Here is a 23197-nt window from a genome sequence, read left to right on the forward strand (position 1 = left end):
TCCACAGCCAGTAACTTGCCTGATGTGCTCAATGCAGGCTCTGCATTTTTGGGGGGAAGTTTTGCAACCTTATTTAACATGGAGAAGCTCTGTCAGTTCTTGCAGGGATTCCTGATGATCTCTGCTTGTCACTGGCAGAGCCCTGTGTAACTGCATTAGTCTGGCTTGCTTTTCAATTAGCTGTCAGTCTGCAACCGGCAGAAGCCTTGAAAGAATTGATTGAAAGCCTCACAGTCAAACGGTATCGGTCTTGAACCAAGGAGGAGATATGTTAATTCAAAACCCACAGAAACAGAGACCAGAATGGAAAAAAAAAAAATCCAACACCACAAGTTAAAGGTAGTTGAAAAGGAGGTTAAACTTTGATAGATGGATTCAAGCAACAGGATTTGCGGTTGCAGTTTTCTACATGTTCCTTTCCTGCCAGAAGGCAGAAGAGTGAACTCATCTATTAGAAATACATATAGGATGGTGCATACAGTAACTAATTTTGCATTTCTTAAGAGAGAAGAAACTTCCCAAGATAAGCATTATTTCAAGAAAACTATTGAAAAATACTAAAGGATATACTAAAGTCTTTATTAATAGTTAACAAGGGACAGACTCAAGCCAAAAACTCGCATCCATTTCTCCCTCACTGCTGTAGTCTGGCAGTCTTTACTGTTGTTACACAACCGCCCTGTGAGGAAGAGAAGACTATTCCTCATTTTATTCATCCACAGAAGGAGAAGTGACTCCCTTTCAAACAGAGAGGGTGAAGCTGTATGCTGTAGATCTTGTTCTTCTCTCTCCCATAACTGTCTCCCTGGTGATCATCAGACCCTTTCCTGAACCAATTCAGCTCACGAAACCAGCAGAGAACTAAGCTGGAAAAAATAAGTGTGAATACTTTTCTGCTGGTTTTGTGACTTGAACTGGCTCAGCCAAATATCATCTCAGTACCAAAGCGTATAAAGAAAAGAGGAAAGCCCCATGTGCAGGAAGTGGAGTTAAGAAAAGAGGGAATGGGTCTTCCAATTTATGGTAGCAGTGAGCTGCTGGATCAGCTCAGCTGTAACAAGTCAATAATTTCACTCAGAGACCACAAAAGAGGAGGGAACTGAATCTGGTTCATGCCCTCAACATGCAGCCATCCTACATTTCATATTAGTTATGGCCAGGGCTTGACCTCTCGTGGTCTGAGAAGGATGTTTTATGGTCTGAGCTCGCAGGCTTTGACTAGTAGCTGGAAGATTCATAGGCACTATTTCTTCGCGTGTGGGAAGACGCGTGCATAAGAGAAGATCCTACACAGTCCTGAGCAAAAGGGAAGTACGCATTTCTGAAAAGAACAGGGAAATTTAGTCAAACGCCAAATGTCACTTGGCAGCTACTTACTATCAATGGCTATTTTACACCCTAGAGCGAAAAGAGGCCTTTTTTTCAAAAGCTCAGCACCTTCTTTAGCACGTTAGAGTGACAATATTCTGAAGGTGTGATTACCTGAAATATAGGACATGCTTAACTTTATATATTTTTTGAGCATTATTCCAGTGAGGCCCATTATTGTGTGATGCCCCCAAATCAGTTTTGTTGGCACAAGTGGCAAACAAGGAGCCAGCAGCCAGGATCCTAATCTGCTTTTTCCAAAGAAGCCAACATATCAGGTAATGACACACAAAGAAAATCCCACAGAAAAACAAACACATCCCAACAAAGTCAAGCAAAGATAAGAGGAAAATGAACTTCACAATCCCATCGTTTAACTTAATACAATTTGGGGAAACTTTATCGAATTGTCCAAGTACTCTAAAATGTTACAAAGCAGAAAAACATCCAACACAACCCAGCGTTATCCATTCAAATCACCTTCAAAAAACCCAATCAATGGAATGTAATCTTCCTGCCCAAAACTGCACAGTGAAGGGGCTGTTTCAGTTTCCTCACTTTACCAGGCTTATGTCTCGGAGCCCGGTTTTCTAGCCTTTTGTATCATGCTGGTAGAATAACAGTGCTTGGTAACAACATCACTTGCACCATGTTATTACAATCATTAGCCTCTTCAATAAAGCCACAATGACTTGAAAAGAGAAACTGCTTCCTTTCTTCACTGCTTTCTGTTATTTTTTCTCCTAGTTTCTGCATCAAACAGCTGTACACTGCAGCTTCAAAATCACTGGTCTTCTGCCCTTTCAGACTTCCCTTTCCTGTTCTGCAATGCCGTGCATCGCTCCCCCAGAGCGCCTGCCTCCCTGGGGGGTTTGAGTGCAATGGTCCTGGGCTGGGGTTTAGCAGCACTCCGAGAAGCTGGGGAGGAAGATGGAATAGCAGGAGGATACAAGGTTCAAACCCCCCCTGCATTACCAGGGTCCTCTGATCAGTGCAAAGTACTTTCGAGTTTATACCTGCACTAACCAGAGCAGGACACGGCAGCTAGATTCCTTCTCCGTCAACCCAGGCATTGCTAGAGTGCATACCACAATGCTCAGGATGAGTATTTGCCAGCTGTATGCAAACTAGGGTATCTCACACTCTTTCAGGGACTCATCTAATCTACTGAAACAAAACTTTACCTCCTCGCTGTCTGGAAACAATCTCAAAGGAGATGTAGCCAATGTCTGGCTCTGAAACCTTTTGGATCTAGTCACACATCCATAGTCTTACTAGAGTCCTTCTTACTACTCTAAAAGCAGAAGCGGCGTTTTCTCTTTTGTCCACTGGGAGAAGCCTAAGCTGTATGTTCCATTAAGATCTATCAGTTTTCATCTTGACCTGAATCATGGGGATTGAGTCTCATCTCACGTGGAGTCCTATAAACCAGGAGCAACTTCAGTAAGGCCAGTGGGGTATCATTACATGGTCAAGTGCTTTTCCTTCTAACACAGTACAGCAATGAAAGTCCCTTAAGGCAATGGGGGATCATCTCACAGGGAGACAATACTCAGCCATACTTGAATGGACTTTACACCTTTTCTTTTGCATTGACGGAGTCATACAAAACAGTCGTAATGAGGCATAATATTTCCCTGCACTTCTCTGGCTATTTATTTCTTAAATAAAAGATGAGCAGGGAGCATTCTGTCATTCTGTGGCCGAGCAGCACAGAGTGGCCACAGCTGTACTATACAGCACTTTGCCCCGTGTAGCCCTAAAATGTAAATGTTATTTTTTGGGTTTCTTTCGTTTGTTTTTTTTTGTTGTTGTTGTTTTTTTTTTTTTTTTTTCAGCACATGAACTAATGTAACATTTTCATAACATGAAACTAAGAATGTGTGTTACCTTTCTTTGATGCAACAGGAGGGTTTGCGGGTCCAAAGTCAATTGTGACAATCCTCAAGGGTATAGGGTGCCAAACTCATGGCAGTCTGTTCTGTGCTGTCTATTAGAAAATATGGAGCATATTCTATACCCCAGGCATCGCCTGAGATTGTGCTATATGGCACATTTCCAGATCATGCCACACAGCCTGATTACCGATCAACTATCCCATGCTGTCTCTTCCCTAGCCATTTTTTTCCCTAGTAGCCCAGTTCTACTTGAATTTACAGAGGCATTAAGCTAGTAACGGAGCACAACTTGACCGTCTGTACTTTACTTGCTCAATGAAGGACAATTGTTGAAGAGCTTTGAGAGTCATAGAGGAAAGATGCTCTGTATGGAGAAAATTACATGAGTGTACCTTGTTCATCAGTCATTGACAAGCTATGACTCAAATACACACGTCAAATGCTAAATTGAGTGAAAAGATGCTTTCTCTTTCTTAGGATTTCTTTTTCCTTCTGATAAATGATAGCTACGCTTCACTGTCTAAAGTGCTTATGGCACTGTTCAAAACTAAAACCACAGTAGCAGCTGAAGGACTTAATGTGCTAATATAAATGTCCCTACTGTTTCAGTCTATGTTCCCCACCTGTGGCAGAATATAACCTAGAAGAAGGTGAACATTTTAGGCCTTATTTGGATGGTAGACAGGTGCAGCATCACTGTGCCTTGCTCAGAAGTGACAGCAGCCAAATAGGGAAGAGAAACAGAACAAAAGGCAAAATTAGATCATAAACATAACCTAAAAAATTCTAAGACAGGAAATAAAAAAGCATGTTAAGGTATTTGACTTGCTTGAAAGATGTTGATATGTTCCACACCATCTATTATTTTCTTCCCACCATACTGAAGGTACTGCAGCCACCCAATCCAATAGCAATGCAATTTAGACAGAAGTAACCTTTATGAGCCACACAACTACAACCTCCCAACATGGGCACTTCAGAGGCACTGAGTGAATCATTTCCCATAGACAAGAGACAAGAAGTCAGTTCAGATGGATGACTGAGCAGGACCAAAGTGATATCAGCCTAAGAAGCAAAAGTAGCAGTATGTCATATATCAAATAGCTTTTGAAAGTTCTGTAGGTGTTACGGGGGAGATTTCATGCTGTCTTTTCAGACTGGGTGTTGTGTGACATTTTAAAGAGAGGGACTCAAAACTGTAATCCCTTTCTCAGAGCAACAGGACATGTTTTAGCGAAAAGAGCTGTCTGCTACCTGCCAGCTCCGTCCACCAGCCTCCTGGGCTAGATTCAGGCATCAGTTCACCTAACGGTTTTATCCCTCTTCCCCACAATATCTTTAGTAGGTGGATCTCTCTTCCTATCAAATATTTCTTTGTCCCAAGAACTCAGATCATTACAGAGCTTTATCAGCCTTGCAGGACAGCAGTGAAGGAGGTCACAGACTTTCTGAGTCTTTTCCATATTTATACGGAAAAGGTATGGGGCTTTATTATTATTTTTATTCTTTATTTAGATAAAATTTATTTTATTTTTATTTATGGGGAAAGAAAGATTTTTTTCGATATTTGGAAAAAGAGTACTGATCCCATCACCTGACTTGTGAGGCAAGCATTCCCTTGTCCTTTCTGTCACATATTGATTCATCCTTTTAGCAGTAAACTGCTTGGAACATGACACTAGGGAGCTTGCTGGGTCCTAGGGAGTTTGCCGGGTCCTAATATCTCCTGAAAGTGTCTTGGGAAGGTGCCACCTTTTAGCACTGTCCATTATCATGGTTGAATGAGAAATATCCCGATCTCCTTTTTATTCCCCTTTGGACATAGGTATGCAGAAAGGTAAAAGCCAGTGCTCTTCACACACTGTGACTTTTACGCTGATTGCACAAGGAAGGACTCAAAGGCCTTTCATAACCCAACGTAGACACTGGCTAAGACACTGTAGCTTTGATTCCTTACTTTTCAGTCTAATTTCAGAATACTCTGTAGTGACCCCAAGAGGGACTCCACCTTTGAGCATCCCCTTTCTGTCCCTACTTAGCTCTTTTTATGCCACACATATTTCAAAAAAACTTGTGTCTGTCCTGAGCAGCAAGAGTCTCTTCCCCAGCGGGTACTCTAATGTGATACATTTTTTATGTCACCACTGAATTTAGCCCAGTACATCTGACCACTGTATTAACTACTTGGTTGTCTTTCTCACCTCCAGGCAAATTCATTCCACTAATTGTGACAGGGTCATTTCCCTAATTATACCGTTTTACCCTTGTTGCCCACACCACACCTCCAGAGTTTAGCAATTAGTACAAACTGGAGAGTACAGATGAATCACCAACAGGTTCAATAGCTGCCTGGTTTTCTTCATTTGACTTGCAAGAGAGGCTTTTTTTTGCTCATACCACACCACCAGACCTGCAAACTGCTCTTCAGCACAAACGCTGCACCACGCAATGCTCAGTTTCCCTGTCAGACCACGGACAGCTGAGCCTCGTTCGTGTAGGCTGTCCCCATTTTCACCTTGGGTTGCATACTGCACTAGAATAGAAAACATGAGTCAGAAAGGCTAAGGGTTAAATTGTTAAAAAAAAAAAAAAAAGAGAAGAAAATTCATTCAGAAAACTGTGGTTTGTAATGGGTGAGAGGAAGTACTGTACAATTTCTTGTAAAGTCACAATGGCCAGCTCATCAAAGGAAACCCCTCCTATCAGAGGCTTGCACAATGCCTCCTGAAGCCTGAACGGCTGCCAAGCCATGACCATGCACTTAAGGGAGTGCAACAAAGAACCTCAAATCAAGAGCATATTTCCATCTTCCTGTCCAGCTAAGTCCCCATCTCCTTTTTATTTTTCCTTCCCCTTGCTTTTATTATTTTATAACAACATAAGCTTTCTTAGTGATTTTCATCTTTTTTTTTTTTTTTTTTTTTTTTGCATTATTCCACTGGCTTTCTCACAAGCTCTACATGGAAGCAAAGCCATGGTTTTCACAAGACATGCTGAGCCAATCTAATCACTCATTGATTTGGAAATAAGGGTCCTTGCAGCAGCTGCCCCACTCACTCAGCTCTGCTGCACGTTCTTATTGCTTACATTGAGGCTGGCACTCACCAGATCCCCCATCCGTGACCTCATCAACTCACTAGCCTGCTCAAAAATATCCCAGCATAAAACCCAGCAGCTTTCTGCTGGGTCAGCCCACAGAGATGGCACGGAACATCAGAACCAACACAGGGCTGGGGTGGGACCATGCAGCTGGAGGCCAGAGATGGATGGCCGCAAAATCTCTCCCTTCTGGTTGTGAGAAACCAGTAATTCGGCTCAGCTCTTTAGGAAACCGCAGCTTCAGCATGTCTGTGATAGATGCTCATCCTAGATTACAGCGTGCTTAGGTCAGTGCACTGTTTACATACATGCATTTAGTGAAAGGCTGACTTTGTGGGCTCAGAGATGGGGACTTTCCTGGGATTTCTATCTTGGTAGAATTTTTGGAATATAGTTTTAAATTGGTTCTTCAGACGTCTCATTTCTTCCCTTTCAACTTCCCCTTAAAACCATTTTCTACCACAGAGCTACCCAAAAAAAGCCAGTGTTGATCCCTCTTGACTGTAAATTGCCCTGAATGACCAGAGTTGCACAGCCTTGCCTCATTTAACCCATGTTGGCTCCTCATTGACTTCTTTTGTGACTGTAAACTCTCTGGAGTAAGAATGGTCAATTATGCTTGGGATCCCATGATTTACTACTTTAACATGAAAAAACAAGTCCCAGAAAGGAAGTTACATGGCAAAGTGTCCCCTCCACACCCTTTCTCCAAATCTTGTGTTTTCCTCACCTGGTTGTTTAAATATGTTTAGAGGTGATGTTGCCATAACCCGTTCTGCTCATCTATTCCAAGCCTTTGCTCTTCTGACCATGAGACTGTCCCAACATCCAGTGTGCCTAATGTTCAGCTTAATTTTCTGCTGCTGAATTTATGCCAGTCAGCTCTTGTCCTGTCTTCCACAGACATGGAAAATAAAATTTCTTTCCTCCTTGTAGCAGTCTCTACATAACCTCAGTTCTTCTTTAAGGTTAAAATTGTCTTAATTGTCTCAAAATTCTCTTGCAAGTTCATGTTTTCTAGGTCTTTGGCTGTGAACAATGAATATTTTTAACATCTTTTATCTGGAAGTTTGTCCATTAGTCTATCACTTTCTGAATGTTCTGTCAAGTTGGGCACAGCACTTCTGCAGTTATCTGAAGGTTCAGTAGATAGAATAGTTATCGTAGATCTTGATGAGAAATATGAACCTTATCTTTCTTTTTTTTCCCCAACAGCAGAACATTGTCATCTCATGTGCAGCTGAGGATGCAGTCTAGCTCCAATATTTTTTTTTTTTTTTTTCAGAATTGTGGCCTGACTAGTTATTCCCCTCAATGTATGCACGTTTCTGTGTGTATGCAGTGGACTGTTCCTGAAAGATGACTCCAAAGTGCAAAACTCAGCACTTTTCCATTTTAAATAGCACCCTATTTACTTTGGCAAGATCCTTTTCAACTTTATTCTTGTTCTCCGTCATACCTGTAGACTCTTCTAGGTACTGTGATTGGAGATTTAGTAAGTATATTTTATTGCAGAAGATATACATGTCAACAGTACAAGATTGAGAATAGCCCCTTGTAGAACCACATTTCGTACAGCCTTCTGTTTAGAAATGAATCACAAATAACAGTTTTCTGAAATCAGTTTTCCAGATAGTTTTGCCTACACCTTACTATAGTTCTATCTTGAACTATCTATATAGTATCTATCTTCTATTTTCTTGTCCTCTTTCATTTATAGAAACGGCATATGAGTCAGAATAAAACGCCTTACTAGAAAATTAGAATATTTACTGCTTCACCCTTATTCCCAAAGTTCCTTACTCTGAGATGGAAGAAATTCAAAAGGCTTTGATAAGTTTTGTCCAGTTTTATTTCCCTTTCAGTTCCTGCAAGATACAGAGCACTTAATTCCCAAAAGGAAGTATAAGTGTCCCCAAATTGCTTGAAAGATGTACAGCAATATCGATACATTCAATGAGTGCTTTTCATGAGACTGTTTCACACACTTCACAAGCATATCCAAATGGACTAGAAAGCCATATAACTTGTGTGCTGACAATACTCCCAGGCTTTTCCATGACTCATCCTAAAGCTAACTTATTGGATAGCCCTCTGCTGAGTTATTTTTAGCTTTTATCAACTCATGCAATTTCTTCCTGCAAGCTGAGCAAATTTCCACATAGTCTCCTCAGAGCGGAGGTTGCAAATATAAAGACAAAAAAAAGCCCAAACCAAAAACGGAAGTGTCAAAGATTGCATAGTAGATACTCTTTAGAGACAGAGAATGGTGTGCGGGTGTCACGTTTTATGTTACCTCTAATGGTTTTAGGGGTAACAGCTCACGTTTGTTAGTTTTGTTTTGATTTCCAGTGGAAATCAGTGGGATTTGGGGCGTAGTTCAATGGTAGACAACAGTCCAAATGAATGCATCAGAGCGTGGTCTTCATTTAAAAACAAAAATACAACCCTGATTAGATTTTGAGCATCTTTTGCAATAAAATCATTTGCACTGTCTTCACTGATTTCAACTACGATGATTGACATGCAATTGTTCTTGCGTGCTATCAAGGCCCAGTTGCTCAGGAAGTAATCATAGAATCATAGAATGGTTTAAGTTGGAAGGGACCTTGAAGATCATCAAGTTCCAACCCCCCTGCCATAGGCAGGGACACCTCCCACTAGACCAGGTCGCCCAAGGCCACATCCAGCCTGGCCTTGAACACCTCCAGGGATGGAGCCTCAACAACCTCTCTGGGCGACCTGGGCCAGTGCCTTACCACCCTCAAAGTGAAAAACTTCTTCCTAATGTTCAATCTGAATCTGTCCTCTTCCGGTTTAAAGCCATTCCCCCTCGTCCTATCACTAAATGCCCGAGTAAAAAGTCCTTCCCCAGCTCTCCTGTAGGCCCCCTTTAGGGACTGGAAGGCCACAATAAGATCTCCCCGGAGCCTTCTCTTCTCCAGGCTGAACAGCCCCAACTCTTTCAGCCTCTCCTCATAGGAGAGGTGCTCCAGCCCTCGGATCATCCTCGTGGCTCTCCTCTGGACATGCTCCAGCAGGTCCATGTCCTTCTTATGTTGGGGACTCCAGAGCTGGATGCAGTACTGCAGGTGGGGTCTCACGAGAGTGGAGTAGAGGGGCAGAATCACCTCCTTTGACCTGCTGGCCACACTTCTTCTGATGCAGCCCAGGATACGGCTGGCCTTCTGGGCTGCGATCGCACACTGCTGGCTCATGTTGAGCTTCTTGTCAATCAGCACCCCCAGGTCCTTCTCCTCAGGGCTGCTCTCCAGCCATTCCCCACTGAGTCTGTATTTGTGCTTGGGATTGCCCCGACCCAGATGTAAGACCTTGCACTTGGCCTTGTTGAACTGCATGAGATTGGCTTGGGCCCACCTCTCCAGCCTGTCCAGGTCCCTCTGGATGACATCCCTCCCCTCCTGTGTGTCTACCATGCCAAACAGCTTGGTATCATCAGCAAACTTGCTGAGGGTGATGCAGAGTAATAACTGGAATAGTGCAAGTTCTTTTCTAGGCCTTGACATAGATTTCCTTCATTGTATTGGATAAATACTTTTGTTTCTTTGGCTTCCCAACTGTCATGCAGATACTTTTTTTCTTGCAATTTTGGGCTATTTCACTTCTGAGATTTTTTGAGGTAGGGATTACATCTCTTTGTCAGAATTGGTTATTTCAGTTGGAAGACACCTACAACGATCAACGAGTCCAGCTGCCTGACCACTTCAGGGCTGACCAAAAGATAAAGCATGTTATTAAGAGCATTGTCCAAATGTCTCTTAAACACTGACAGCCCTGGGGCATCGACCACCTCTCTAGGAAGCTTGTTTCAGGGTTTCACCACCCTCTTGGTAAGAAGATGTTTCCTAATGTCCAGTTTAAACCTCCCCTGCCACAGCTCTGAACCATTCCCATGCGTCCTATCACTGGAGCCCAGGGAGAAGAGCTCAGCACCTCCCTCTCCACTACACCTCCTGTGGAAGCTGTAGAGAGCAATGAGATCACCCCTCAGCCTCCTTTTCTCCAAACTAGACAAACGCAGTGTCCTTAGCTGCTCCTTTCAGGACATTCTTTCCAACCCTACCACCAGCTTTGTTGCCCTCCTCTGGATGCCTTCAAGGACCTTCTCATCCTTCTCAAATGGTGGGCCCGGAACTGCACACAGTACCCAGGATGAGGCTGCACCAACGCTGAATACAGCAGGATAATCACCTCTTTTGCCTGGCTGGTCACGCTGTGTCTGATGCAACCTGGGATGCAATTTGCCGTCTCGGCTGCCAGGGCACACTGCTGGCTCCTACTGAGCCTGCTGTTGACCAGCACCCCACATCCCTTTCTGCAGGGCTGCTCTCCAGCCTCTCCTCTCCAGTGCCTGGTGTTACTCCATGCCAGGTGCAGAATCCAGCATTTGGTCTTGTTAAATTTCATGCTGTTATGTATGCCGTTTGCTCATACACCTACGGCAGAAGGGTCATATACCATTCAGCGTTTCTGTAGTATAACTCTTCAACAGAGGTCTAGGCGTACATCAGATTTTGGAGGGCCAAAGTCTGAATGAAGGTGAGCTCTGCAGCCACACAGACAGCTGCTGGTGATGCAGAGGGGCAGAATCCACCCACAGGATGTCGAAAGAGGAACGGTATCTGCTGTATTTACTAGCTCCACAGTGGCTGCAGGTGATGCTGCAAGATCAGCTCTAAGTGTCTCATGTGAAACGAACCCCTTCTGCTTAAGCAGTACATTTGTGGAGGTGTGCACTGAGGCGGGATCTTCGCAGTGTGCTTATGAGGGACATGGATAGTAAATATAAGCTCAAGTAGAAAACACATTACAACAAAAGCTAGGTCTCACGCTCATCTTCTCAGAGCTTAGTTGTGGCAGAGAAGGAGGAAATAGTGCTGGTGTTATTGATGCAAAGGTGGAAGCCAATATTTGCTTACTTGCCAGAGCTCCTCACTGAAAAGTTTCTCAGCAGTCCCACACTTTCAGCCTTTTAGCTTCAGGACTCTGCTGCATTACCTCCAAACTCAAACTGTTTTAAGCACAACCCATGATCTTCATCACCCAATACATTCTTTCTGAGCATCTCATCTTGTCAAGAGGGATCATTCCTATATTCACATCAGGACTGCTTTACCCCCTTGTCCCCAGATCATATGTCAGGTTGCTCTTTGATGAGTGATGGAGAATTAATGAACCACTTCCCTATGTACAGAAATCCTAGGGTCTAAGGAAAGCTGTGGTGGTCTCTCCAGTGTTTGTTCCATATAGGTAGAATGAATTCAAGCCAGCTCACATCAAATTGTCTTGGAGCAGGGCTCACTCCCTGGTGTGGCACACAACGGTGATTTGAAGGCATCTTCTCTGTTTTGTTCTGGTTCTCCTGCCCACAGGCTTTCCTTGCAACCCCAGCAGTACCTGGAGAAGGAGACTGAGCTGGGCCTATACTACAGGCAGGGCCCAATACTCTCATAACACCAAACCTCCAATCATGAAGGGTTTAGTACACAACATTAGTGCCACACTTAATATTTGGAAATCTGATCATTCTGTAACTGGCTGCTGAGCACTGAAAAATGAGGGTCTTTACATATATGAGAGAATCTTTTGAAAAGCGCATTTCATTAATTTATTTTGACTAAGCTTAGTCTGACACTGGGACACAGCAAATGAAAGAAAAATAAGCATATGGATCAATATTTGCTTACACAGTCTAACCAACCACTGTGTAGTTGAGAGGTTCATTTTTCTGTCTTATAAGTTAATTAACACAGAGAAGAAAAAAATAGCTAGATTCATTGCACCAGTCATGCTTCTGCTGACAGCAGTACATGTTTTATGTTGGACAGGAACAATATTTGGATCTAAAATCTTTCCCTGCAAAGTCAGAAACCGTCTTTTACCTGTTCTTGGGCAATACAGTTCAGAGTGCCTTAGGTCTACAATTCAAGTGACCCATAAAGACTATCATGTAAACCTCTCCCCCGATCATCACTACTGTGTATTTTAGGCATCATTTTCAAAAGTGCTGTACATTGGCTTGTTTTCGTTACTAGAAGCTAATGGAACTTCTCCTGGATAATGTAACTGTACCTTACTGTTTAACATAATTCAGAGGAGGGTGTTTTGCTTGTTTTGTTGGTTGGGTATTTTCAATGAAGATACTCACTGATGCTTCTGCCCTTAACAACTCATCCATAAACCTGAACTTCACAGTCAGTTATGGTAGATGGTACATAGTTATGAACAGATGAAGGACACGGTTGCTCAAGTAAGCAGCTATGGATGTGGAAGCAACAGAACTACTTGAATGCTTAACGCTTTGCATTTGCTTAGGTGAAACAGATACCAAAGCACCTGTGTGACTTTGGCTCATGGATTGTTACACCTACTGAGACAATGCTATTTAATACCTTGATAAAAGGTATTCTAGAAACTCTTCCTCTTCATTGATCTGATTCTTCACTGCTTTGATGCTAATGTGGCTATGTGGAGAGACATGAAGATGTGTATTAACCACTGTTTGTGTTTCCTCTGGATTTTACGAGACAGCAATTGCCAGAATAAGTTGGTCTCTTCTCTCAAGTAACAAGTGATAGAATCATAGAATCATAGAACAGCTGGAAGGGACCTTAAAGATCATCTAGTTCCAACCCCCCTGCCATGGACAAGGACACGTCCCACTAGATGTGGTTGTTCAAAGCCCCATCCAACCTGGCCTTGAACACTTCCAGGGATGGGGCCTCCAGAACTTCCCTGGGCAACCTGTTCCAGTACCTCACTATCCTGACAGTAAATAATTTCTTCCTAATATCTTATCTAAATCTCCCCACTTCCAGTTTGAAGCCATTACCTCTCATCTTGTCGCTACATGCCCTTGTAAAAAGCCCTTTTCCAGCTTTCTTGTAGGTCCCGTTCAGACACTGGAAAGCTGCTATAAGGTCTCCCTGGCATCTTCTCTTCTCCAGGCTGAGCAACCCCAACTCTCTCAGCCTGTCTTCATAGAAGAGGTGCCCTCTGACCATCTTTGTGGCCCTCCAATCATCTTTGTGACTGTCCTCTGGACCTGCTTCAACAGGTCCATGTCTTTCTTATGTTGGGGGCTCCAAAGCTGGACACAATACTCCAGGTGGGGTCTCACCAGAGCAGAGGGGCAGAATCACCTTCCTCAACCTGCTAACCACACTTCTTTTGATGCAGCCCATGGTACAGTTGGCCTTCTGGACTGCAATCACGTGTTGCCAGCTCATGTTGAGCTTCTCATCAATCAGCACCCCCAGTCCTTCTCCTCAGCGCTGTTCTCAGTCCATTCTCTGCCCAGCCTGTATTTGTGCATGGGATTGCCCCAAACCACATGCAGGACCCTGCACCTGGCCTTGTTGAAATTCATGAGGTTTGCATGGGCCCACCTCTCAAGCCTGTCCAGGTCCCTCTGGATGGCATCCCTTCCCTCCAGCGTGTTGATCGCTCCATACAGCTTGATGTCATCTGCAAACTTGCTAAGGGTGCACTCAATCCCAACATACATGTCACCAACAAAGATGTCAAATAGTACCTGTCCCAGTACAAACCCCTGAGGAACACCCCTTGTCACTGCACACCACTTGGACCTACAGCTGTTGACCTCAACTATTTGAGTGCAACTGTCCAGCCAGTTGCTTTTCTACCAAGTGACCCATTACTTGAATCCAATTAGATTCTCCAATTTAGAGACCAGGATATTGTGTGGGATAGTGTCAAATGTTTTGCACAAGTCCAGGTAAACGTCTCTTGTTCTCCCCTTATTCACCAATGCTGTAACGCTATTGTAGAAGGCCACCAAATTTGTCAGGCATGACTTGCTCTTAGTGAAGCCATGTTGGCTGCCACCCATCACTTCCATAACAGGAGGACAAGAGGAAACATCCTCAAGTTGTGCCAGAGGAAGTTTAGGATGGATATTAGGAAAAATTTCTTCGCTGAAAGGGTTATCAAATATTGGAACAGGCTTCCCAGGGAAGTGGTGGAATCACCATCCCTGGAAGTATTTAAAAGACAGGTAGACATGCTGCTTAGGGACATGGGTTAGTGGTGATTTTGGCAGTGTTAGGTTGATGGTTGGGCTCGATTATCTTAATGGTTCCTTCCAACACAGATGATTCTATGACTCTATGACAGGTTTGGGTGTTCAGAGACTCATGACCAGCCCAGTCTGGGAATGGGATTTAAGGTGGGTGGCAACATGCTCCTGACTGTACTCGGAGTCTAAATTGACCCCAACACAATCGGGGTGTTCCCACAGCAGGCTAACCTGACTAAAGTGGAATTGATCCAGGATGGGCTGTTAAATGTAGGGTAAATCCACATCTAACTGCCAAATGGTAGGATTTCCAAGAGTAAAGTGGTTGTTTATGACTTAAGAAGCCTGCTTTTGGTGTTACTAAGAAGTCACAGTCACACGTACTGGGATCTAAGGCAACACGGAGAAGAAATTAAAGAAACCCAAGGAGAAGTGGAGGTCAAGGGAACATTTCCCTGGGAAATAAAGAATAAGCTTCTGTACTTTCTCTTACTTTCATGTATATGACTAAAACACCTCAGTAATACTAAAAAGAGTGTTCCATGTGATGTATAGCTGGATAGTATCTTTAATCAGTAGAAGCTAGACTTAAATAAATTTTAGTTTATGGATTACTGCTGGACCATGTAAGTTGAAAAGATAGCTTTTTTCCTGCCAAAATTTATGACTCATCCAAAGCCAGTAGAATAGACTGACGTTTGCATTATCTACAACAACAAAAGCGACTGGGATGAATTCTCAAACAGGTGGTTATGTGGCCGATGCAAAAGCCAAGATGTATGTACGCAGTGAAGGAAGAGCAGGTTGGGTCTGGCCCAGATTCAGTGAAACCCCTCCCACAAGTAAAAAGTAGTTACTATGAACAGATACAGTGACAGGAAAATAGAGTAATTACCTGGAATTCAGCCCAGTTAGTTTCTGTACATTCTGATATTCTACATGTACCAGGAATGTAATGGAAGTGACATACACGTGATAACACTTTATCTCAGCCTCAGTCAGCTGGGGCCTGTGCACACAAATAAGAAGCGGAAAAGGGTGAAATGAGAACATTTTTATTGTCTTTTTTAGATCGACCACAGAAGTCTGTAGGTGTCAAACCTCATGGTTTTTCAAAAAAACTGATATTCTCATTAATTCTTTTTTTTTCCATTTGAGAATAGAAACACTCTGTTAGTTTCAAAAAGCAAATGTTCTCATTTGCATTGTTTAAGCAGCATGTACTACTAAGTATTTTCAGTACATTTTCATAGAAAACAGAAACTTACAACGAAGAGAAAAAAATCCTTTCCCATCATAGGCTAATTTATTAATACTTTGCTTAAATAGTATCAAAACAAGAAGATCCGTTATGGCCAGATTCTGAAATGGCATATATCACATTCAGTTTAAGCATTTTATACTAAAGGGGGTTTGCATATATTTACATGCCGATATTACTTAATTTCAGTGCTGATACAAGAGGGTTAGGGTGAGTCTGCAAACCCTAACGTTTCCCACAATGAAGGAAAAATCATGAATTTGAATTTGTAAAAACAACTGAACAAATTTAGTCATAGATGGACCTGAGTGTCATTGGACCAATACGAACTAATGGAGAATGCACCAAAAGGAGGGGTCCTGATCTGTGTCATTTCTTGTAATGGACAATCCTTATTAAAAGTTCCTTGCTTACTTACGTCACGCTGTAATTTGTATCACCCAACCTGAGTTTTCACAGGATGCCAAGGAGCAGACTTCCCCTCAGATCTTGGCAACCCTTCAAGGTCACTGTGCCAAAAGGGAGTTTTCCTCTCCAAATAAAAGTTTGTTGGTAACAACTCATTGTCTGTCAAAGAGATATTACCCAATTAGTCCCATCAACATGTTGCCTCTACATGAAGCGACAGGTCCCAGCCTTGGCCAGGGATGCAGGACTACACAACAGGCAGAACCTGAAATTTTCTGCCCATTTTTGCGATGTCCCTGCTGGAAACTGCTAGCCTGCCGTGCAAGAGCTTTCTGCACCCCCTCCATTGTAGGCATCGGGCTCTCCTTCCAGCTTTCCAGGGGAGCACAACCCTGGAGCTTGCTCTTGGATGGGTCAGGAAGCTGCATGGAGGAACACAGAGGCGTGCAATTCAGCACATCTTATGGACCTGCCAAGAAGGGCAGTGTATTCCTACTAAGTTTGCATTTGCTACATGCGTGTCATGACTCTCCGTGTCACCTTTCTATACTCCTACGGGGAAGGTTTCTACCACTCATATCCCAACACATTTTTCTAAACCCTCCTAATAATCCACTGCAGCTCCACCAACCTGGCCCAATTCAGCCAGGGAATGCAGCCCACAACACATGCTGCTGACGTGGGTGCAATTTGAGTCCTCTTGCTGGTCCCTGCGTGCAAGATCTTCCTGGTAATTCACCTTGATGGAGGATTCTGGCTATTAAATTAACAGGTGTGAATGGCACAGCAAGGCCAAGACAAGGGAAGGCAGAGCTGTTGCTAGATTTAAATGCAAATTATTATAATTTAAATGCATTTTCTTCACAGGACATTGCATTGCTTCTTACTGTGTTCTATAGGAAACAATTTGAAGTAAAACTGACAACCAAGATTCTAGTAATTGCAGAAAAAAAGGCATACAGGGAAGCTGGTTATATCTAAATCCTATAAACATACTTGATGTTCAGTAACTCATTAACAACAGGGTCATACTGTTTATTTTTTATTGCAGTTGTGATTTTTAGGATTAGGCCTATCAATATTTATTCATATTTAGCAGAAGGCAAACATCTGGTCAGCCCTGGCAAATGCTATCCACTGAATGGCAATTTCATTACATTTTAGTCACAGAACAAACACAGGTTTGGTTTCTAATAGGAAGGAGAAAATACAACAGAGGGAGAGTCGGTAACAAGTAATAATAATTTATCTATTGCAAAATTCTATGAATTCTATGAAAAGATCCCAGTTATCTCCTGTCAATGTCAGGGGCAAAATATCTGTTTCTTGCGTCTGAGCTTTTACCAGAAATGAGGACTGGATGAGGGACAGTCATTTCATAGATCAGGCAAAAACATCTATAGAAACTGAGGGAGCTTATTCTGCAAACTTCAATTTCTAGGTGAGGTTCCTCTTTCAGATAGCTCGCCTTGGTTTTGCTCAATGGGGTTGAATTGCTGAGAAGTAATTTTGGTCTTTTCAGCTGCAATGCTCTGGAAGTCTGTGCAGGAGAGACCCTGAAAGTCTCTTGCACTTGTCTGTCTACTGCCACGGCTGCTCAGGACTGCCTGTATCTCTCCAGGGTCCAACATCCAGTGCTAAGGGCCTTTGACCTAATCAGAAGCTCTAAATATGACTACATATTTTAAAATAGCCAACCTAAACAACAAATATACCAGGTGGAACTGAACATGGGACAGATTTGCTGGGGTAAACTCAGGGAAGATTTAGGGGGTGCTCTGTGGACTTAGCATCATGTGCAATTCTTTGTTGCTACATATTTCCATAGTATTTGAGAGATTACCAGTGAATTTATCCTCAGAGCACCCCGGGATGTGGCGAAGTGCTACCAGGCTCTGTGGGGGCTGGGGAAAGGCAGGGGGTTAAACAAGCTGGCCGGAGGAGCTGCGGGGGTGCACAGCCCAGCAGCACACGCCGCTTGAGCCTTTCTGCCTTCTTGGTAGATCTCCACCCTACTGTCCGGACTCACAGTCCCTTCCTACCTCTCCCCCATCACAGGTAAACGCAGTGTACATTCTCATTGTCAGAAATATTTAGGGCTAGGCGACTTCATGTAAATGACTTCAAGAAATAATAAAGGAATTTCTAGGAAAACCTTTCCTGCCAGGGACATAAACATATGTCGGAGCGAGGCTAGTCTGACTTCAGCGGTTTAGAGAGGCTTAATATGGTAGAATTTCACAAATAGTAGTATACAAAGTACAAAACACAGATAAAATAAAAAAAAAAAATCATTAACTCTTTATGGGGATTTCCCAATAGTGTTTCTTTCTCTCTTATATAAACTGTATGCCATTCAAGGCAGAGACTACGTAGAGTCTGTTGCAATGAAAAAAAAAATCATGTCTTCACTTACTATTCTGACTATCAAAAATACTTAGGGAGGACACAACAAAGTGAGAGTTGATATTAGGGTGAGGAAAAAATACAGCATATTCCATACATTTATTTTCATCATGGGATGATTTCAACCACAGGAAAGTATTTGCCTATGATAGATGAACTGCATTGCCACTCATGTTAATATACTACTGTTTAATGATTTTTTTTCGGTATTCATTTTAACACTGATAATGTTTGCTTAGCAGGACATTAATAACACCAGGTTATTTATCATATAGGAAATGGCTAATGAAATCTGCTTCATCTGTCAGTGGATTTTTATGTTTCAAGGCTGCGCTGGATTGTTTAAGCAGGATTTGGAGGAGAATGGTAGTGGTTTTTTAGTGACTAATAATAAGAGGGAAGTTGAATGGCAATTAGTATGGATTTTTTTTATTATTACTATTTGTATTACATTAGGACTCTGTCGGGCTTCAGATCGATGCTTGAAGCAGCTCAACTGCTGCTGAAAGACTTAAGAATGAGACAAAATATGTTTGATAGCGACAGGGACACAGGACTGGGAGCCAGAATTGTCCAGTTCTGCAAATAAGCTTACTCACTGCCTACTGCTCCTATGGTGAACCCTCCTGCAAGTAACTCTTCGGCTCTGACACATCTCTCTTAAATGTATGAAGTTCATATGATTTTTTTCTATATTGTTAGATTCAACAGCCAAATTGCATCTCGTAGTTTGATGTTTTTAGAAATACTCTACTTATTCTTAATGAGTTGTCTCCCAATGGCTGCTTCAAATTGAATGCAAATGTCACAATTTTTAACCATAACATATATAACTTCTGGGAAGTTTTGCCGATCTCTGCCACCTAAGGACTGGTTTGAATACCAGTGGATTTGAGGGATTTCTTTTTGAAAAGCACAAACGCCTTTGCAAGTCAGGCATTCAAAAATGATATTTTCCTTCTTCCTTTGCAAGTCTGAGTTCATTATTTGAGGTTTTCCTTCCTTTCTTGCAAAAAGCTCAAAGTAGTACATCCTTGTTGCAAGGACATGTGAGAGTTGCCAGATTGCATCACAACAGGGACAGGCATGAGTGCGGAAGCAAGATCCCAGAAGAGCTGGGGAGCTGCATTGGTCTTTGGCCGTCCTTCGCCAGCCCTAGGCTTGTTCTTCGTGGACAAGGATGAGTATTAATGCCTCCCACTGATAAAGTACATAATTTTTGGTCAGGATGCACATATGCACGTGTGCAATTTCAAAAAAAAAAAAATTCAGATTGAAATCAACAGAGAATTGAGTCACTCTGGGTATGTAAATTTCACGGAAAGGAAAGTGCATAGCTATGGCAAAATATTTCCCGTTAGTTATTGCTAAAGAATGAGATGCAAATTCCAAAGGCAGTTCCCTTCCTCCTTTTTCCCTTCCCCAGAAATCCCTGGGAATACAGAATATCATTTAGAAATGCCAAATCCAACCTCAGCTGTGCTCCTGCAACTACCTCCAAAGTCAATAGGAGTCATGGGTGCACAAGGAACTGAGCACCCCATCAACATAGTGCAGTTTTTAACCATTATTAAATGTAAATCTCTCTAGCATCAATATTTATTCCTGCTAAATATGAAGAATGTTTAGGCTTATGAGTCACTAGTTCTTTTCCAGTTAGCGCTTGCTCTACCACTTCCACCCTTGAATGGAACTAGAGATTTACACATGATATCAGGGCACAAAGTCAACTGTTAGGAAGAGGCAACCACAGAATAACAACTGGGGAGATAACAATGTGCGTCTGTCAGAGCCAGCGCGCTCCACTGTTGTCATTTCTCTGCTGTTGGTTTTGCAGCAGGCTTGAGTGGCAAATCACAAAGACCGTGAATAAGTACAGCAGGATTTGCTCGCAATTTGTTCCATGCAAGCTCGAGGTTGCCATGGGAGACAGGAAGCATTTTTTGGGCACTCCCACAGCAATAAACTGTTGCCACTTTATTAACGAGTAGCAGCACGCTGTGTTTTGTTCCACAACAGGCCTATGAGCTGACCAGCAAAAATGCTGGGGGTGGATAGAAAGTTTTTTGCCCCACTTACACTTCTTACTTTGGGTGCAACTCAGGGTCCTGCTAAAGAGGGCAAGCTGCAGTTTGCTGTGAGGCAGTAGGTTTAGTCTAGTTTTCAGAGGATGCAAGGTCTGCATAATGAAACCCCTCATTGCAATGTGCCACAGTAGTCCTAGGGCCTTAAAGGGGTTAAGGAGACACCCGAGTGGAAGCAGAAATCCAAAAGCTGGCTCTTATTCTCCATATATATGTCATTCAGTGAAAGACTTCACAGACAAAAAAGAATGCTTTCAATCTTACTGCAGCACAGATCAGTGGCTACCAGCCCAAAGCAAAGGTCTGCTGTGCTAAAAGGTCTTCTTTGGTTCGGGAAATGGGAATGGGTGATCCCTGGGGAAGATGTGGTAGTGTTCCTGTTTCCCAGGATGAATAGTCCGTCACAGTGTTTCTGTAACTCTGGGTGGTGACTGCACCAAGGTGCAGAGAACCTCTCCTTGATGAGTGAAGATACCTCATTTCAGAAAGCACCACTGTAATCCTGTTCTTCTGGGATAACAGAGAGAGAAGTGACTGATCACTGGCTGAGAAGGTAAAACAAAAGCAGGTAGGCAGGACCTGTTGGCTGTCTTTACTGAAGGACTGAGAAACAACTGAGTTGACGAACTGCACAGAGGAAACAAAAGAAGGGCACACTTTTAGATAGCTTAAGAAACCTGGCTTCTTAACTCAAACATCAGGCCTTGTAAGGGCACTGTGAAATCCGAGTGCAGAGGAACAGTTCCCGAAGCCAGAGGGACAGAAATAGAAGTCTTACAGCTACCATGAATCTCTGACTTCCTTAAGTGGTCCCCAAAGGTAGGAGTAAGTGCTCACAAGCAGGAAATCTCATATTGCTTTTGTCTTTACACAGACAAAGGCATCACTTTCCCAGGTCAAGATAACATGCCTTGAAAAAATAAAGTATCTTCTCTTATGTTACCTTTTTATAGTCCTCTTCCTTTTCTATACTCCTCCCTGACTTGTCAGGTATTTTTCTTGCCTGATGGTCTGGTTTGATGGGCCATGTATTCTCACGTCTTCTGCTGATAAAACAGGGTATACCTGCCTGAAGGAATGGTCTTACCTGGGTGTACCACTACATGCAAAAATGCTATTGCAGTCAACAGATTAACGTCATTTATTGTTCAGCTCTGACTATGTTGTTCTATAATGAGTAAATGCAGAACCCTATTTTTAAGAATATGTCTCTTTTGAGTGGTCTTTCCACAAAACTGCGAGAAGATCATACGCTAACTGTGTCACCTGCAGAACAGAAACAGAGAGCAATATAGAAAAGGAGAGGAATACCAGGTATTTTTTTAGGATCTAACAATCCTAGAAATTAAGCAGAACAGACTTTGATTTACATCTGGATACTTTAAATCAATTAAGCTTCTCCTGGTAAAAAGACTTAATGAATGAAAACATCCTTAGAGCTAATTAACATGTCAAATGCAACATCAGAACAACAGCAGAAGAACAGTCCCCTGGAGATAACACCTCAACTTAGAGCACACAGATACAAAATTAAATGCAAAGTTTTTTCCTTTCGATCCTACTCTTTATTCACACCTGCATGCCAACAGGCACTGCATTGCCTTCTCCAAGCTGATATATTCCCAGAAAATAACAGCACCCAAGTTCTGCTTCTACTTATAATCACAGTCACAACAGCTCTGGATTTCATAGAATCATAGAATCATAGAATGGTTTAGATTGGAAACGACCTTGAAGATCATCGAATTCCAACCCCCCTGCCATAGTCAGGGACACCTCCCACTAGACTGGGTCGCCCAAGGCCACATCCAGCCTGGCCTTGAACACCTCCAGGGATGGGGCCTCAACAGCCTCTCTGGGCAACCTGTTCCAGTGCCTTACCACCCTCAAAGTGAAAAACTTGTTCCTAATGTTTAATCTGAACCTGCCCTCTCTACAGTTGGCCTTCTGGGCTGCAATCGCACACTGCTGGCTCATGTTGAGCTTCTTGTCAATCAGCACCCCCAGGTCCTTCTCCTCAGGGCTGCTCTCCAGCCATTCTCCGCCAAGCCTGTATTTGTGCTTGGGATTGCCCCAACCCAGATGTAAGACCTTGTACTTGGCCTTGTTGAACTGCATGAGGTTGGCTTGGGCCCACCTCTCCAGCCTGTCCAGGTTCCCCTGGATGGCATTTCAGGGAGATCCCTGCTGATTAGCCACTCTGGAGCACAGCTGAGTACTCTCCCTCAAATCCGTCATTACAAGCCAAACCAAGATTTCAGGAAAAAAATACCAGTGAGGAGAAGGAAACTTCACAATGCCCTTTAAGATTTTCCAACCTTCTTGTTTTAGAAACTTCCCAAACCTTTCCCCAGGGAGACACTGGTTTCTAGGTAGAGATCTTTTTCCTCTCAGAAAGGACTTGTTCTTCAGAGTTAGCCTAGATTTAGCCTGTGGACACAACCTAAAAACCACTGTCCCACTCTAAAGATGGAGGAATCACTCTGAAGTTGTACAAGTGTCACAGAGCTGGGAGAAAAACCTTGACGCTGAGACCCTTGTGATACATATCCCATCACATTCAGCAGTCACTGCAGCTCCCTTGTTCTATCTGTGCTTTACTTCCCACTGAGAC

This window comes from Vanellus vanellus, assembly GCF_965231255.1.
Source record: "Vanellus vanellus genome assembly, chromosome: 2".
NCBI lineage: Eukaryota > Metazoa > Chordata > Aves > Charadriiformes > Charadriidae > Vanellus > Vanellus vanellus.